This window comes from Sciurus vulgaris (assembly GCF_902686455.1).
Source record: "Sciurus vulgaris genome assembly, chromosome: 6".
Classification (NCBI taxonomy): domain Eukaryota; kingdom Metazoa; phylum Chordata; class Mammalia; order Rodentia; family Sciuridae; genus Sciurus; species Sciurus vulgaris.
In genome coordinates, this window is record NC_136466.1 from 36,102,254 (window position 1) to 36,119,745 (window position 17,492).

The window sequence follows — 17,492 nt, forward strand, 5'->3', positions numbered from 1 at the left end:
CCAATTTGAATAATAAATGTCAAAAAGGTACTATTTCCAATTGTACTCTTGATATTTTTATAAATTTCTAGTGCCAGATCACCAGTAGGAGACATCTGTAAATGAGCCTGAGACGAATCTTTAATTTTATTTTATAAAGTATCAATATCAGGAGCTATATTGGAATTATTCCAAACTCCCTTTAAATGAGTTTGTACTTGCTGCCATGAGGTTTCTTCCTCATCATGTTTTAAAGGGGTAACAAAAATCCACTTATAATTAGCATGACATCTAGTAGTCATTTGAGTTTTTAGATTTTGAACTTGATTGCCAATATAAAGAATAGCTTCCTGTAAGGCATTGATGCGTGTTTCTAATTTTTTGTCTATCTTTTCCTGAATTGCTAAAGCCAGCAATATATCATGAGATAAATCATTTACATGAGAGGCTGAATGTATTTCTTGAACTAAAGCAGTAGTAGATATAGCCAAAGATGTAATTATACTTATTGATGTAGTTATTTCCCAAATTAAAGCAGCTACAAAATGTTTAGGTCTCATAAGCTCATTAAGTTGCTGAAGCACTTCAGTTCCTGAATCATCAAACCAATCTTCTTTTAACACCACAGGTAACATTACGAATGATGGCTGATGTACTATCAAAAGAACAGTATAGTTTTTTGGAAGTGAAGAATTAATACAATTAGTTAATATGCAATAATCACATTGTATAGAATAAGATTCCTTAGTTTTAGAAATATTTAAATTATCAGCTTGAGCAAGTAAAATAGCATGAGAAGCATTAAGACAAGCCCTGACATTATATGACTTAGGAGGAACAGGAGTTTTTAAAACAGCACTTTTAAAACGACCACATTGGTAGCTGCAAGAAGATTACTGGGGAGGAATCCTCCTGCGTGGAGGGCTCATGATGTTGAATCAGTCAATCAGGAATCCACCAAAGGAGAATCGGCAACCTGTGGAAACACACAAACATATCCTCAGCGCGATGGTAAGAGAACATCAGGTCCTTTCCACTGTCATGTTAGTAAGTCTTTCCATTTTACAAGAGGTTTTGTTGTGGGAGTATTTTCTCAATGTCTCATCATAGGAGTTTTGCCTTGAGAATCAGCATTTAAATGGTTAATCACAAATAAGTCATGTTGTAACATCTGATGAGAGGATTTATAAGTAAACTCCCCATTTCTTAGTTTAGTAATTTGAGTTTTTAATGTTTGATGAGCTTATTCCACAATAGCTTGTCCTTGAGGATTATAAGGAATTCCTGTTGAATGAGCAATGTGGAACATGTCACACAAACATTTAAAAGTCTTAGAAGTATAGGCTGGACCATTGTCAGTTTATAATTTTGAAGGCATGTCAATTTGTGGAAAACAGAAAAATAAATGTTGAGAAACATCTTTAAAAGCTTCCCCAGATCTAGCAGAAGCTATAATTACATGAGAATAAGTATCAACAGTCACATGTACAAAAGAAAATTTTCCAAACTCAGGTATATGAGTAACATCCATTTGCCATAGCCTGTCGGGTAATAGCCCCCTGGGGTTTACTCCCATCTGGAGGGAAGGAAAAAACGTTGGGCACGTATGGCAAGATCTAACAATAGCTCTTGCTTGTTCTCGAGTAATATGAAACTGATGTTATAAAGAGGAAGCATTTTGATGATGTAACTTATGGGCTGCTGCTGCTTCCTCTACAGCAGTGGAAATTATTGTTTTAGTCAGAATGCCAGTTTTGTTATTTCCTTCAGACAAAGGGCCAGGAAGCCCAGAATAGCCCCAAATGTGTCTGATGTAAAAAGGAAAAGTTCTATATTTAATAATATTTTGTAAAGCTTGTAATTTTTGAGCTATTAATGAACTATAAGAAATGGTAGCTGTCTCCAAGGCAGGGAATAGATTAACAATATATTGAGAATCTGTATAAAGATTGAAAGACTGAGAAAACTTTTGAAAGGCCACTATAACAGCAATTAATTCAGTCCTTTGATCAGAAGTTTCTTTAGTCATATTAACAATAGGAGGCTGTTGAACAATAATTGTAATTGCTGTTCAATTAGAGGAACCATCTGTAAATATAAGAGAGGAAGGCGGTCCTAATGGTACCAGAGAACATTTAGTAGGGAAAATAATTTCTGTATGAGAAACAAAATGTAATGGATGATTTGGCAAGTGATATAAAATTTGTCCTGTAAAATCATGAAACGAGATAGCCCATTGGTCTTGTATTTGGAGTAATTGTAAAAATTGTTCTTTAGTATATGGAAGAACAATTGTTTGCATTTCCTTCCCAAATAATTCTCTGCTTCTTAATCTTGCTTTAATTACTAAGAAGGCCACTTGTGAGGGATAAGAAACAACAATTTTTTTTAAGGTGACCGGCAAATGTATCCATTCCAAGGGAGCATCTTGCCACAAACATCCAGTTGGAGTAAAATTAGTCTTTATTATTATCAAAGACCAAGGTTTGGTAAAGTTTAATTGTTGTAATTGATGTTTTTGAATGTTTTTTTTCAACAGCTTTAAGAGCTTGCTTCCCTTCCTCTGTTAGATAGATATCTAGGAGATGCAGGTATTGAATCTCCTTTAAGAATATCAAAAAGGGGTTTTAAATCAGCTATGGTTAATTTTAAATATGGTGTAATCCAGTTAATATCACTCAATAACTTTTAAAAATCATTTAAAGTAGTTAACTTGTCAGTTCATATTTGTAACTCTTGAGTGTTAACAGTGCAAGTATTAATTATTTTTTCCAGATAATTATAGGGTGGGTTAGTTTGAATTTTTTCTGGTGCCACAACAAGTCCCCACTTCTGTAATTGTTCTATTAACTCTTTTAGTATAATTTGTAACATATCACTCAAGTAATGAGCAAGTAAAATATCATCCATGTAATGAATCATATATAAATCTGGAAATAGCTGTCTAATAGGCTCAACAGCTTGATCAACAAACTTTTGACATAACCTTGGACTATTTTTTATACCTTGAGGCAAAACCTTCCCTTGATATCGTTGGTAAGGTCTCTGTAGGTTTAAGGATGGTAAACTAAAAGCAAATCTTTTACAGTCTTGAACTGCCAAAGGTATAGTTTAAAAAACAATCTTGTAGATCAATAACAATAATATGGCTATTTTTTGGAATTGCCACTGGAGAAGGGAGGCCAGGTTTTAACACTCCCATAATTTCCATAGTTTCATTTATAGCTATCAAATTTTGTAGTAGTCTCCATTTATCTGATTTCCTTTTTATAACAAAGATTGGAGTATTCCAAAGACTATTTGAAGGTTCAATTTGTCCTTTATCTAGTTGATCTTTGACTAACAAAGAGGCCGTATTTAATTTTTCAGATGTGAGGGGCCACTGTTCTACCCATACTGGGGAATCAGATTTCCAAGTATTTGGGTCAACCTGTTTAAGAACATTGACCCCTAGAAAAAAGGATTATCAGGTTCATAGTAAGTGTCACATTTATTTGCCCCATAAGATCTCTTCCTCATAATGAAAAGGGGAGAGATGGAATAACATAAGGATGAAAAGTTCCTGAATGTTTGTCATCAGTCCATTGTAAAATTTTAGAACTTTTTGCCACATTAGAAGCAAGTCCCAAACCCACTAATGTAGATGGCGTTTTTGTGGTGGGCCAACTTGAAGGCCAATCTTTAGCAGCTATACATGTCACATCTGCCCCCATATCAAGGAGTCCTTTAATTGTTTTCCCTTCCACCTTTATAGTTTTCATAGGTCTCTGAGAACTCATCTTTTGTATCCAATCAACCACATTACTAGATCCAAACCCATTATCATTTCTGCAATTTTGAAATATTTGATTAGGCAAATGCAAATAGAGAAGCAGTAACAATTGAGCCACATGCTGCTGAGGAAATAATTGAATGGCTTTTAAGGGAGGATGAATCATAATTTTAATTTCCCCTTGGTAATCAGAATCTATAACTCCAGGAATAACTTGTACTCCAGTCTTACACATAAAGCTTCTGCCAATAACAAGGCCCGTATGTCCTTCTGGCAAGGGGCCATATATGCCAATAGGAACAAGGGTGACTTCAGATTCTGGAGTTATTATTAAATGTTGTGAAGAAGGTAAATCTAATCCAGCACTTCCTGGTGTTGCCCTTGCTAAGTCATTGATGGTTGTCCTTTGAATGGGTTCTGGGGGCGCATGAAGCCCCTGTTTTTTTGTAGGGGCCTGGGGCTGGTCCCAAGTCCCATTTTTTGGCTCCATTTCAGGAGACTCAAAAGTGCCAGGGTCCAGCCCTAGCAGGGTTTGGGAGTCCTAGGTGAATGGGAGGTGTCGGCGCGGTGGAGAAACAGCACACAGAGACACCAAGTGTTCTGAGGCTGAATCTGTCTCTATTTTTTCTGCCAGCCTTTTTATAGATATTATTCTTTAGTAATGATTATATCATTTTATGGTTAGTTTAGAATAAGAAAAACCTTCAAAGGTACAATCTATGATTCTTCTCAAAGGACACATTCTCTCTGTAGGACAGTCCAGACACAAACAACCTCATCTCCCAGTTAAACTGAAACAACCTTGTCTCCCAGCTAAACTGAGGGCACCATGATCTGCCCACCTTCAACCTTCAGAACAAACACATCACTAGATTTTCTGAGAAACCACCCCCACCATGAACTCCAGATCTAACAGTGAGAAACTTTTACTATTATTAAAGGGCAAAGAAATCAAATTATAGATAATACTTAGTCTATTCTAATTTTATATAATGCCAGACTACAATTTTATTCTGATTCTCAAAGAATTAGACTAAACATAGAAAAAGCACAAATTATATTTATGACAAACCTAAATGTTTTTATTATGTAAAGTATCTCTAGAATCAACTATTAAAACTAAGAAAGGAACAAAGGCTAAACACCACATCCAAGCTCAGAGGAATGCCTCTTTATCCATTTATTATTATACTAAAGCAATCAGTCTCCTTTTAACTGGAGCACAGCTACGATTGTTTATTTTCACATATTTTATCCTTGTATTACTGCTAAATTTTCATTGTGCACTATTTTGTGTCCCAATACAGTAAAACCTTCCCAATGTTTTCCCAATAAGTTTCTAATGTTATATTGATTATTAATATTTAAAAAGCAACTACACATGGAGACATGCCATGCCCATGGCCCCCAAGAGGGAGGACGATCAACAGAACCATGTCAAGTGTTGAGTCCTTTCTTCCAACAGACCGTGTCAAGTGTCGGATCCTCTACTCCAACAGAGCCGTGTCAAATGTTGGAGTGGCAGGAAATAGATGCAACACAAAAGGAGCCAAGGGTTCCTTTCAAACACCATGTCCGTCTTTATGAAATTTAGAATGACCTTCTTTTGCCCAATGAAATCCCTTTTGACATTTAGGACACACTGTACTGGGAGGTCTTCGAGAAACTGCCCCAGGTACAATATTTCCTCTATTACTGTTAGGACAGCTCCTGCTAAAGTCACCTCTTTGTCCACAAGAGAAACAATTCCCTCCAACAGATGTAAATGGTTTGGCCTTATTGGAAGGATCAGAATTTTGACCCACACGTTAAATGAACTGAGAATAAGTCTTTCCTTGCAAAGCTGCAGCCATGGCCATGCCTTCAATATGGGCTGGACTACAGTCCATGCAGGCCTTAACAAAATCAGACAAAGTTCCTGTTCGCCTTATAGGTCTAAGCAAGGCTTGACAGGTTGGATTTGCATTTTCAAAGACCAATTGTTTTAGTAGAATATTAGCTCCTTCAGGAATAGTTATCATTTTTGAAATATTTTCTTCTAATTTTGCTACAAATTCCTCCTATGGTTCCATGGCTGCCTGTTTAATATTACTGAGAAAAGTAGTTTTAGTTTTAGAAGATGGTAATTGCTTCCAAGCTGTAACTGCAAGTTTAGAAACTTCCTCCAATACAGTCTTAGGTAGAGAAAGTTGTACCTGAGGAGAACAATAATCCTCAGTTCCCTGTAACATAGACATAGTTATTTGATCTCCAGTTTTCTTTACAATATCTGTTTTTGTATTACAGCCTTAGCTAATTCCTCATATTCAGTTTTCCATAATAAATAGTGCCCAGGTGATAAACAAGAACAAGCAGTCTGTTGCCAATCAAAAGGTGTCATCCATTCCACTTGTAATTGTATCTAATAATTGTGTGTGGAGACGAAGGACCAAAGTTCTTGACTGCTGTTTTTAATTCTTTTACTAATTTAAATGGAAGAGGTTTCCATATGGAAGCTGTATCTTGTTCTCCAAAAGATGCTACAGGGAAAGAAAAAGTAACACCTTGGGCACGAACCTCAGTAATAGCTCCCCCAAAACCTACCTCAGCTGGAGTTCGAGGTTTTACTCTTGGCTTTGGCATGGGCAGTGCAGAGACTACCACTTCAACAGCCGGTGGCCGGTGCTCATTATGATATTTAGCAGCTGCCTCCTCTAAATCTAGTTTATCTTGTGGAGAAAGTGACTCTCTATCTTCCTTCACCAAGTCAGATGAACTCTCAGAGGAGGAGGTAGCCTGGTAATTTTGTATCTTAGAAGAGGATTTTAACAAAGGTGTTTCCTCCGGAGAGGCCTCTTCTGGAGAAGAGGCATGTTTACTAAGATGCATAATTTCATGATTTGGGTCTAGTGAATCTCAAAAAAGCATCAGTTCGGACCCTTTCAGCTCCATGATGTTGATAATATAACCTCATATCATTCTCTAATTTTTTCCATATAGTCAAATTTAAAGTACCTTCCTCAGGAAACCACGGAGAACATTCTTGTACAAAATTAAAGAAACGTTTCAACTGAGAAGATGAGACAGAAATTCCTCTTTTAGTAAGTATACTTTTAGCAATGTCTATGAATAAGCTTCTTTCCTTAGATTCTGAGTGACCCATTTTTCTTACTAACTTCTCAAAGTTCTGTGATTACCTGTCCTTCACTTGGCCTTTCCTCTACCAAGGGGTCTGCAGCACCCTAGACAGGATCCTAACCTCCCTGAAATGCGACTTTACTTACCACTCTTCAGGCCCCACATCAGGCACCAGTCGGCTGGTTCCAGCCCTAGGTGGATGGGAGGTGTTGGCAGGTGGAGAAACAGCAGACAGAGACACCAAGTGTTCTGAGGCTGAATCTGTCTTTTTTTTTGCTGCAAGTCTTTTTAAACATTTTTTCTTTAATAATGATTACATCATTTTATGATTAGTTCAAAATTTCAAAAAAACTTCAAAAGTACAATCTATGCTTCTTCTCAGAGTACACATTTTTTCTGTATGATAACTTAGATCAAAACAACCTTATTTCCCAGCTAGATTAAAACAACCTTGTCCCCCAGCTAAATTGAGGGCACCCTGATCTGTTAACTTTCAATTTCCTGAACAAATTCATCACTAGATTTTCTGAGAAATTACCCTTACCATGAACTCCAGTTTTAACAGTGAAAAGCTTTTACTATTATTAACAAAGGGCAAAGAAACCAACTTATAGTTAATATTTAATATATTCTGTTTCATTCAATGGCAGACTACAATCTTTTGATTCTCAAAGAATTAGACTAAATATAGGAAAAACACAAATTATATTTATGACTAAATATATTTAATATGTAAAGTATCTCTAGAATCAATTATTAAAACTAGGAAAGCAACAAAGGCTACACACCGCATCAAAACTCAGAGGAATGCCTCTTTATCCATCTATATTTAGAAATTATTATACTAAAGTAGTCACAGGCTCCTTTTAACTCGAGCATAGCTACAATTGTTTATTTTCATATATTTTATCTATGTATTACTACTAAATTTTTATTGCATACTATTTTGTGTCCTAATACAGTAAAACCTTCCCAATAAGTTTCTAATGATATATTGATTATTAATATTAAAAAGCAATTACATGTGGAGACATGCCACGCCTATGGCCCCCAAGAGGGAGGACAATCAACAGAACCATGTCAAGTGTCGGAGTGGTAGGAAATAGATTGATTCCCAAGGGGAGAAATAAGGGTACAAATGACGCCGTCCAGCAGAGTCAGTTTGGCGCGGGAGACAAACTAGCAGCGAGGCTCTTGAATTTGGAACTGTTTATTGATGATTCAGGAAACCCGGGAACAACACCGGCGTATCCCCTCCAGGAGGTGAAGGGTAGGGCTGATGCCAATTATGCGAAGATCAGGTGAGGAGCTAGCTGTCCAATCACAGTAAAGGTAAAAAAAAAATGAGCAGGCATGATCAGGAGCACTCGGGAACACCTGTGCACACGTTGTGTGCGTGTACTTAATTGAATACGGCCAATGATAAATCACCTGAGTGTGCTTATGTAAATCAACCTCCTCACCACTAATGTGATCAAAACAACCTCTGGCTGGCTGCCAGGTGCCATCTTGGCATAGCCCGCATGGCATAGCCCCTAACACACAAATAAAAGGAATAGGACTAAAATAAGATGAAAACCCTGCCAGAGGAACATTTCCTGAAGCTTCACCTGCAGCATCTGGGTTACGCAGTGGTAAGATGTGTTCTCCATAGGGCTTGGGCAGCTCTGCCGCTTTGGCCCTGCTGATTGCAGCCCATGTGGCCTCTCTTTTAACTGACTGTAAAAAGCCAGCCGCTTTCCCCAGCAGATATTCCATGTTACTGGCATTTCTTAATCTCGGAGTCTCCATTCCAGCTTTGGCTTTATCCTTACAGCTTCACACCTTGCCCTCTTAGGGGATTCCTGCAGGAGTTCTGATCCTGCCACACTTTGCCTTACCTCCCAGGCCTGGCAGCAGTGTGAGTGTGGGAAGGTTGTATTGCACCAAATTAAAGGGATGATTCTGCCAGTATTGGATTGCTTTGCACACTATTGAGGGATTCTGAGGATTAAGGAAACGGGCCCTGTTGAGAATGGGGTGCCATCCGTGCAACCCTCTTGTATAAACAAGCTATTTTGTGAACCAGACCCCCAGGAAAAGGGCGTGCAAGCACTGAGGATGCCAGCAGCCACAGCGGCCAGTAAGGGTCAAATGGGATGCGCTGGGCCCCGGGCTTATCAAGGCTGTTCAGAGATATCTACCTGAGGAATGTGCAGCTGTCCGGAGACCCCATCTATAAGGACAGGGGAACCTAGCCCTGACCCCTCTCCCTCATAATTCACTCCTTCCCTCCTCCCTGCTCCCTCCAGGACCGTTCAGTTTTGGCGGGACCCAATAAGATTCAAATAAAGTGGAGGGACCAAACCAAAAGAGGACAAGTATTTAGCTGTGTGAATTTTAACCAATAATGTACAGGTCCTTGTGTATGAATGCTGGAAAAAGCTCTTAAATAGAGTGCTTTCTCGCCACTCGGGGCCACTCCCTCCCCCCAGCCATTGTATCGGTCTGAGGGGCTGATTGTGGTCCAGGCTCGAGCTTGCTTTAATAAAACCTCGTTGTGTGATTTGCATTACCGTGTGTTCACTTTGACTCTCTGGGGATTAGTCAGAATGGGACCCTAACAGTCCCAACATGAAAGGATACATTTTCCTGAAAAAGTTGGTTGTAGTTGATTCCAACTGAATACAGTAAGCCATAGTGGAGAAGTCTGAATAATACCTGGATTAGAAGCACTTACGGGGCCATCTCAGAGAGGAGATTGACATAGTACCCCTTTGCTCTCTACTTATTAGGATCTTGGGGAGGTTTCTAGAGAGTCCTGTCCAGGTATGACCTCTTAATTTTTGACAGTAGGATTGCATCAGATTTGTAATACCTGCTGTGCATGATTTTACCCACAGGTACCCAAGTGAAACCCTAGAGTGGGGGAGAAAATTTACAATTACAATGAGATTAAAATGACATGGTAAAGATCTAAAGGCAATTCTTGGTCACCTTGGTCCTTGTGTACTGGTTCTAACTGGAACTAATTTTTACATATTTTATGGTAGGTGAACTTTGCTTCTAATTATCCTGTTTTCCTGACTTGGAATATTTAGTCTGTGTATAAAAGTCACGAAGGTCTTCTTTCAGGCTAACTTGTGGTTCTTATCAGCAGAGTCATCTTTGGATGTGCATTTCTCAGTCTTGAGAATAACCCTAAGGATAATAGGTTGTTTGTCAAGGACTGTAACATATCCTATTGACTTGATCTTGGGTGAACTGCTTCTCCTTTTTTCTTTTGTGGTACTAGAAGTTGGACCCAGGGGTGCTTTACTACTGAGCTACATCCCCAATTTTTTTTTTTTTTCTTTTTGAGACAGGGTCTTTATAAATTGCTTAGGGCCTTGCTCAGTTGCTGAGGCTGGCCTTGAACTTAGTCCTTCTGCCTCAGTCTCCCAAGTTACTGGGATTATAGGCATGTATTACCATGCTTGGCTGGTAAATTACTTCTAAAAGAAAATATATGGAGGACCAGAAGGTAGGCCCAGTTTATAGAATCATCCCCTAAACTCATGTTTCTACCACTCATGGTTATCTGATATCTATCAATAACAGAAAACCCAGAGTCAGTGGGCTTGGTGGGGACCTTGGATTAGGAGTTTTATAAAATTTCAAGACATCTCTTGGGTTGTTATTGTTAGGCAGAATTATAAATGCTTACCTCAGTCAGTAGTAACCCTGCTTAGTAAATACACACACATGATAAAATATACATAAGCATATGAAGAGGAATATGTAACTTACTTAAATATATACAAATATATGTATAAGTAGAAATTCATTAATATAATAAATATGTAACTGTTATTTCCAGTGTGAGGTAGTTTCACCCAGAGTATATATGTATATATACATACAGAGATAAAAACAAAAGTATAAATAAATATAAAAATATACAAAATATATATTTAAAAAGAATATAACTACATAAACTAGAGTATAAATACATAAATATGTAAATATATGTGCAGAAAGCCAAAAGAACCCAGTGAAATACATAGTCTTTTGTATACTCACACCAATTTTAATTCTGGCCAAAAGCTGCTGAGTACTGTCTTCATCTATTCGCGATGCTGGAAGTCAAAAATACTAAGGGCATCCTAGGCTCTAGCTGGTATTGCCTATGACTGATGACAAGCACCCTGTTTCCAGACATGGCCAAAGTACTGTCACTCTCAGAAAGGGGTACTGGCCTCATTTCTTGAAACTGTCAAACATGGTGAAAAGAGACATTTTGAACATCAAAGAAGGACACATACATTACAATCCAGGTGTATGAGTGATGTGGGCTCTCCCAGGTGACGATGACTGGCTAGATCAGAGCCCTTGGATTGCTCTGGTGGCAGTGGGAGTGTGCCTGAGGGTAAGATGGTACTGGTCTAAGGAGATGGCCACACTAGGATTGCACTGTACTGGGGCTGTTGTGGGTATCTTCGGGTTAAGGCAATGACCTCAGAAACTACAGTATCCATGTTCCTTAGCAAAGCTGTTTTCTCTGGCTCTAATTGGATCTAGAGAGCCCTATTTTTTAGACCTGAATACCAATCTGAATTGAAAACACCTGGGCAGCTTGGTGCTTGAGACTCTTCCACTTGTTGTAGGAGCACAAGAGACAGGTAACTGGCTTGACAATCCCTTCTGGACATTAAAGCAGATGACAGACAAAAGGAAGCAGGTTAGAGGCAGAGTGCTGGATCAAGTCTCTCCTTGTGGTTGGATAAGTGTAGGCAAACTGGAGCCTAGATATAAGCTATTACATATATACATGAACACATGAATCTGCACATACATTTATAATTTGGAAGTTTATTCACGTAAAATGTTGCTATCCCTGTCACAGGTTTTTACACATTATGGAAGAAAAGATATAACTGTTCTAACACGCACACACACACACATACACAATTTATTTAAAACAAATAGTTATGTATAAATAAGTGAATTTAGAACTTTTAAATATATAAATATGTAAATAAATATGCAAAAACAACATAATGAAACACATACACACAGACACTTGAATTTATGCTGTGTCAATGAGCACTGCCCTCATCACTTGAAATGGTGGAAGCCAAAAGGCGAAGTGTCTTGTGGCTTTTGACTGAAGGGAAACAAGAAGGCAGTGTTATAAACTTGGCCAAAGTGACTTTGCCCTCAGTGGGAGCTTGTTCTCTTAACACTTTGAAGCCTGATGAAAGCACTTCTTTTGAATTCCCCACAGGGTAGTGGGTGGGGCATCCAGTAGAGTTGAGGTGTTTGTGGTTGGAGTGGGGCTGTCCCAGGTAAGCAAGATCAGGTAGGACTTAACTTCCATGTTGCTGTGGCAGCAATAGGATGAGCTAGGGGTAAGATGACAAAGTAGGAATGGACTGAATAGAGCGCTATTGGGGAATTCTGAGGGCTAAGAAATAGCCTTGGAAGTTGAAGAATACAAAATCTGAGCAAGCTAGATTTGACTAGCTCTACCTGGGTCTACAGCCCAAATGATCATGCTTGATTAATGCTTGGATTGAAAACACCTGGAGAGGGAGGTGCCTGAGGCCTCTGGTTTAGGAAATCCCAAGACAGGCCACTAGTTTGACAACCTCTCCTGACCATCTATCCTGCAGGAGTTCAGACCTTGGGAAAAAGATTCGAGATTCTTAGTTGAAAGAAGATGTGACCCACGGTTGAGAATGTAGACATGCTTTATTTGAAGGTCGCAGCAGCAGCCTGAGTCTTTGCAATAGCCCTTTTTAATGTGCAGGTCAAACAAAGAGGGCCCAGTGCCAATAGGTTACGAAAGTGAGTGCATGTACACAAGCAGACACTTACAACCTTGAGTACATATACTGAATCAGGGTGTTTGTGACCTTAACTACACACCAAGTCTTTGTGGGCTAGAAGTCTTGGTGAGGGAGCCAAACTATAGCCATCTTGGGCCTTCCTCATATTCTACTCCTTTAAGGTTCCTCATCATACAATCTAAGCAACTGATATCTTCTGCATTGATCCCCTAGCGAGGAGGGTGGAAAGCTGCATCCACAGGTCACAACAGCATACAAGTTGCAGTGACATACAACCAGAAGTCAAGCACCATTGCCAGGTAGTGCCAAGATAGCCCAACATTCCTGCAAGGAATCACCAGTCAGCTGTTGTATAACTGCAACTTCAGAAGCCATATGTGCTAAAACCATCCTAATATTCTTCCAGTGGTCTGGAATATGTATACAACACTCAGTGCTAAGCATGGCACATACCCCTCCCTGTGCTGCTATTAACAGATCAAGTACTATGCAATTTTGCAACACAACCTTGTGTATCTTATGCATTTCTTCATTTACTAGGGATAAGGCCTCCTGTTTGATTTAAGGTTGTGTGTTCAGCCAAGGCAGGTATCTGCCTCTCAGTCACCAAGGATGCCCACTGTGGCAAAAGCAGAGCCAGGGGCTAATCCCACCAAGGTGTCCTGTGCACTTGAAGTAGCCTCATACAGTGTTCTAATTGGTAGGCTTCTGGGGCAAGGTTTGGCATATGGTCACTGGGAGGTATGGATGACACCATGTGAAACATCCTAGTCAATTTCATGGGAGGTATGGTCACTCATGAGTGCCACAGGCCCACAGGGTGCCATGGGTTACTGGGATAACAATCATGCCCGTTTGTTGATATCCGGTTGGGTGTTATGACAGGAGCCATTAGAGACCCAACTTACTTTTTTGTACCATCCATTTTCTTCAATCACCAAGACACTGAGTCTTTTAGCTCCACAGTCTCAGCTAGGAGCCAGTTTATACCACCCCAGACAGAGTACCCAAAGTATGGATCAGAAGCATTGTGGCGCACCCAGACTGCCATCACAATGGCTGCCTTACTTTCCTTCCATATTGAAGTGGCAATGAAAGTCTTATTTTGTCAGGTCTGATTGTCAGGGGTCACAGGTTGGATTTGCCAGGGCAGTTTGGCAGTAGAACTTACAGGCACTTCAGTGTATACCCAGCAGACAGAGGTGTTTGCTACTCTGGTGTAGGTGTGTGCCAGTCCATGATTGTGTTGGTGAGAATACACCTATGGACAAGAGAACAAAACAGTTACAGGCACTAGTAAAGGAAAATCACATCCATCCAGGAGAATGCATGCCAGATTTGAGTCCCAGGAGCACAGTGGGTAGCTTCCCTGGGTGTTGATACAACACTCATACAGCTTGGGCCTGAACTTTGGCAGATTCTGTGTGTACCAGCACCAGGGAACTTATAATTAGCCAAAGGGAAATGACAAAAGTACCCTTTAAAATCTGTGTCACATCTGTAGGACCTGGCCAAGTCACATGTACTCTAGGGGCCTTTCACTAGTTACCCATGGCATCAAAGGCTCATACTCCAAACCTTACCCCCATGGGACTAACAGGGTTACCCAATGGAGATGGGGGCCCTTTATTGTCCAGGACTATGTCCACTCTATGGTTTGGCCCCAATTCAGTTTGGTGGGGGTGGGCAAGAGGATGTTCCCTTGCTACCTGAACCCAGGCTAAGTACAATATCCTTTTTTGTCACCTGGATCTGTGTTGGGGCTGCTGTGTGGTGTAGCAAATCCTCCACAGGGGCTGGTCCACTTTTTCAGAGACTCTCATTCAGAGCTTGCACAGCTGCCCACAAATGCTCTGCCCACCCCTTCATAGAAGGTGGGTTGACTGCAGTTTTGAGTCCTTGCTTAAGCAGGCCGTTACATTGTTCTGCCATGCCCGCAGCCTGTGGCTGATATGAATGTGCAGCTCCCATTGAATCTGTAACTGAGTTGCCCGTTGCTGCACATCTCGACCCATGAAATGGTTACCTTCATCACTCTCTATGGTGATGGGCTGGTTGTACAAGGCCATTAGCACCAACAGGTGCAAATAGTAGTACACTGGGCCAGGGAAACAAGTCTCTCTGCTTCCTGGTGCCGTATCCTGATGCCATTTTCCCCTGCCACACTCTTTCATCATGATGTTCTCTCTTAGCTCAGGCCCTAAAGAATGGAGTTGGCTGTCTATGGACCTCTAACACCATGAGCCCCCAAATAAGCTTTTCCTCTTCTAATTGTTCCTGTCGAGTCTTTTGGTCATAGTGATGAAAAATCTTAAATCAAACACGGGTCCTTTCTTCTCCACTTTGTTTTGCTTCTGGGCCCCTTTCACATTTCACACTCCCTTCCCCTGCCATCTGCTTTTAGCTTCTCGGCTGGCTATCATGGTAGTGACTTCATTAATAGGGCACCTGACGTAAGGGGTTAAGATAGCCATCCAAGACATGAATGTGGCAGATGATGCATTTGTAAACCCTCATGCCACTAGTAAATCATTTATCATCTGGCCCCCATGTATTCAAATTAAATATCACCTGATACATGCCAAGCTCCCACAAGATCTGCACCGGATCAGCATACAATTGCCATTAACTCACAGTTTCTGATAGCTCGCATAGGTCCACATGGTCCATGCAGAGGCATAAATCCAATCCATCAGGGAATGATTACCTTTTCCATTTCTGCTACTGTTCTGCAGTTGTCTCAGAGAGGGGTGGGTAGTGATAGATGTTAATGTTCCATCTCCTGGTGAAGTTCCTTGCCTAGGTCCACTAATTATACTTGGGTGTTTGGTTGGTATGTAGTATACTTGGTATATTTGTAGTATATTTGGTTTATTTGTAGTTGGGTGCCCAACTACAGCCAACTTGGGCCTGTCCCACACCACCAAAACATATTGTAGACAAAATAAACTGGTCAGTGGCAGTGCCCCAACTGGTGGTGTGGGGCAGGCCCAAGTTGGCTATAGTTGGCTCTTTCCTTAAAACTTTCAAACATGATGAGAACACATCTTTTGAAATCCTCCCCTTGGGGAAAGCATATAGTAGAATCCAGATGTTTTTGATTAGATAGGGGTTCTCTCAGGTAAGGATTGGAAATGTGTTTGGGTTACAATGACCCTTCCAGGGACTGATGAAGTAGGAATGGACTGAACTAAGAGCTATGGGGAATTCTGAGGGTTAAGGAAATGATCTTAGAAGCTAAAGTCTATACATTCCTAAGCAAGCCACTTTTGGCCAGTTCTAATTTTTCTACAGCCCCAATGGTCAGACTGGAGTAATGCCTGGATTAGAACTATCTGAGGACCAGTTTCTTAAGGCCCCTCAACTTCTCTGAGATCCCAAGACAAGGAACTGGTTTGATAATCCCTTCTGACCCACCAATGAGGATGTAGATAAAAGTTAACAGGGCACAGGCAAAGTATTGGACCCTATCTCCCAAAGTGGTTGGATGATGAATGTAGTCAACCTAGGGCCCAGAGTGTGGCACAAATTTGGTATGAAAGCTGGGCATGGTGGCATGTGCCTGTAATCCCAGTGACTCAGGAGACTGAGGCAGGAGGATCACAAGTTCAAGGCCAGCCTCAGCAAATTAGCAAGGCTCTGAGCAACTTAGCAAGACCCTATCTCAAAAAATAATAAGGGCTAGGGATGTTGCTCAATGGTTAAGTGCCAGGAACTGGGTTCAATCCCTGGGGGGGGGGGGGGGGGGGGGGGGGGGGAATCTGGTATGAAAGACTGGTCTTTAGGGAATTTAAAATGGATTTGTCCATACTTGGAGAGAAACCAGAGGCAATGAGCTTTAGTCAAGGGCCATCGACTAGAAGCTCTGAGATTTCAAGACATCTCTTGAGTAGTCAACTGAAGGCTGAAAAATAAATGACCTTAGCCTGGGGTGGTGGTACACATCTGTAATCCCAGCCTAAGGAGGCTGAGGAAGGAGGATCACAAGTTTGAGGCCAGCCTCATGAACTTAGCAAGACTCCCAATAACTTAGTGAGACTTTGTATCAAAATAACACATTAAAAGAGCTGGGCTCACTGGTAAAGTGCCCCTGGGTTCAATCCCCAGTACCAAAACAAAAGTACACCAAACAACAATTAAAAACCCTAAAACCTCTTCAGCAAAAAATATTCTTGTTTGAAAAATATATATGTATGCATGCACATAAAAATATACTCATATTGACAGGAATCTATAACATGTAAATCTATAAACCTATTAATATGTGTGTACATGTATATTTATTCATATAAATATGTACATGTTCCTGGCAGTGTGGTTGTCTCCCCAGTGATGAGGAAAGACATAATTGTACAAATGAAATAACATTAAAACTGACTACTTGGGCTGGGGAGATAGCTCAGTCGGTAGAGTGCTTGCCTTGCAAGCACAAGACCGTGGGTTCTATCCCCAGCACCGCAAAACAAACAAACAACAACAACAAAAAAACCTGACTACTTTTACTGACTACTTTTGTGAAAATAAATATAGATAGCATAAAATAATAGATATATAAATAAAAGTGTATATATACATGTTAAAAATAAAATTAACACAATGAAACATACCCTGACCTACAGAATGAAACACACACACACACACTTACACACTTGCACTTATACCCTGGGGCAGTGGGCAGTGTCCTGGTTTTCTTGCAATGCTGGAAGCCAAAAGAGCAAGGAATATCCTGCTTGGCAGTTACTCTTGACTTTTGGATGAAGGGAACAGCATAGCAGTGCCATTAAATGAACCCACCTTGGAACTCTTATAACATA